Consider the following 2477-nt stretch of genomic DNA (forward strand, 5'->3'; position numbering starts at 1 on the left):
ATCCTTGAGATAAAGTTATTTATAATTATTATATGTCAAATAATAATAATGCAAGAGGGGGAAAAAAACAGGGCTCGTCCGGGATTTGAACCCGGGACCTCTCGCACCCTAAGCGAGAATCATACCCCTAGACCAACGAGCCACTATTGATAACAGGCGGAAATGTAGAGTACTTAAAGTATAATAACCCACATGGTTCGTCCCTTTCTTTGTTTTATTTATTTTTTTTTAGTTACTCTACATATTTATTCTTGAGCTCGAAATGCAGCAACGCAGATCAAAGCAATTGTATTTTTTACTCATTTGTAAGTATCCAGGCGAAGCAAGATATATCCTCCCTCCTACTTCCGTCTTCGTTTCCAACCGCCTCACGTCGTTTCTTTACACGAGCAAAGGGCAGCACGTGAGCAAAGCAGCAGCGACGAATCTCTGTTGTTGGGGCAAATAAAGTGTCACAAAGGGAACATAGATGTAATGTCAGACCCTACAGACTGTTTGAAATCCTGTTGCAGTTCGTGAAACCTGTATTGCGCCTGTAAAAACAGCAGGTAAGAACAACGTTTATCGAGTGGATATTTCTGTGGAGCATTATGTTAAATTAGCTTTTGTATGCACTGCAACTTACTAGCAAACCGAAACTGTGAGCAGTTGTTAGCTGTAGTTAGTCAACACTTGCTCTCTATTTGTCGCTTTGCGAGTGGATTCGCAAACCAGCTGATCTCAATTGTTCCTGAGGCAGTGATTTATCTTGTTTGTTGATACTCTTCGGCGCAGTCACCTACCGGCCTGCCGACGTGGCGGGGCGGAAGAGGAGCCGCTGGCTGGCACCAAACGGGTGAGCTGCACTGTCACTTTCGCAAAATCAAAATTGTCTTTTAGGTTTTTGTCTTTCCTTTGCGTAAAACAAGCGAGGGACACAAATGTGCGACAAAACCGGAGTTTAAGTAGCATGAATTTGTTTCATTGTGGAACATTTGTTTTCTGTGCGCTAAAAGGACCGTAAACGTGCGAATAATAGCCTAATTGTCAAATTCGTTTTCAAACTGAACAGTGGTCTTTGTTGGGCTTGTTGCTCGATATTGCTCTGTATGTTGTCATTGTGTAATAATGTGTTTAAATGGTGTTAAGAGAAGCAGAAGAGGCTGTGACACATTGATGTCATCTATATGAAATTATTGTTTTGATGATAATCAATTTGAGTCATTAGTTGTAGGCTGTAATTTAATCTCTACAAGCTGTGTGGACAGTTTATTAATTGATTAGTACGCACTTAATTTTTTTTATTTCTAATGAAAATATTGTCACATTTATTCTTATTGTGCCACGTTTTGTAGGGTGTAGTCTGTTTTTTTATTGACAAATATATATTGGTAATGTGAGACGGTTTATTTACCATCATATGCAAACAGTTTTTCAGTGATTACGTTGTGCTAAGTGACATTTTGCTGCCAGCAAACAGCCTTAAACAAACTTCAGTGTTTGAAAACATGGAGATGACAGGATTCATGTGGATGCATCTACAGCATGTGACCACTAGATGGTGACGTTGCGCCACGTAATCAATGACGTGTTAAATTGTAGTGATTGATTTTGCACCATGTTTCAGTGCTCTGTACTCCTAATTCTGGCCTCAAAATTTTACATAGTATGCATCAGATATCAAATTGTATTTTTTAATTATTTATTGTAATTGTTGTTGCAAATTATACAGAAGTAACACAAGCGTTTCTGTAGAAAACAATATAGCAACCTGAGTATACTAGCCCACTGTAAATATGAATAATGTAACCTACTGTAGAGACTGGCTTTACACTTCAGTAAATCTTGGATTCATTCAAGGCAAACTAATGGCTGTAATTGGTTGCATCAGTTCACCGCAAAGTTTGTTTTTATTCAAGAAATCAACCATTAGATATTTTATTCTGCTGTAAGTTTAGTCATTGCAAATGAAACAATAATGGAAACATAATGCATTTAAGATTTTTTTAAAGTAAAAGAAGGGGAAAGAATAAATGACAGTGGTAGTGAAGGGATTCAGCGATAGTGCTGGAATGATGGTCCCCTAGGTCGTGCTGTTAAAATAAAGAGGAAATGTTTGCAAATAGCTTTGGGCGGTATCAAGGTGTTATGGTATACTGCAGTATTTAGAAATCCTAAAGGTATGATTTTCTGTACAGGTTAAAATAAAAGATGTAATATACAGATCTTTCTGTTAAACTGAAATGGAGATGCAGCATATTATTGAGATATTTGTGTGAGGCAATATGACATCAATAAACAGATGCCAAAAAGGGATTTTTTAAATTATATAAATATCGATTTTGCAATTAGTAATTCAACTTGTGGTAGCCTCCTAGAATAATAGAATTAGTTGCTTTTTTAAGTCAACTAGACACAAGGTTTACTGCAGTAAAAATGTCTTAAGTGAGATGAAAACTTTATTCTATTAGATAAAACTGGTGTTGACAAATTTTTCC

At 36.8% G+C, this 2477-nt stretch overlaps 1 non-coding gene across 1 annotated transcript; it reads right to left on the minus strand.

The window, feature by feature from the left end:
* Positions 1-70: 70 nt before the first annotated feature.
* trnap-agg (transfer RNA proline (anticodon AGG)) lies at positions 71-142 on the minus strand. The gene has a single exon. It is a non-coding gene; the product is annotated as a tRNA-Pro (tRNA).
* Between the last annotated feature and the right edge of the window lie 2335 nt (positions 143-2477).

The sequence above is a fragment of the Plectropomus leopardus genome, chromosome 3 (assembly GCF_026936395.1).
Source record: "Plectropomus leopardus strain MGB_pleo_1.0 chromosome 3, ASM2693639v1, whole genome shotgun sequence".
In the NCBI taxonomy this organism is placed as follows: Eukaryota; Metazoa; Chordata; class Actinopteri; order Perciformes; family Serranidae; genus Plectropomus; species Plectropomus leopardus.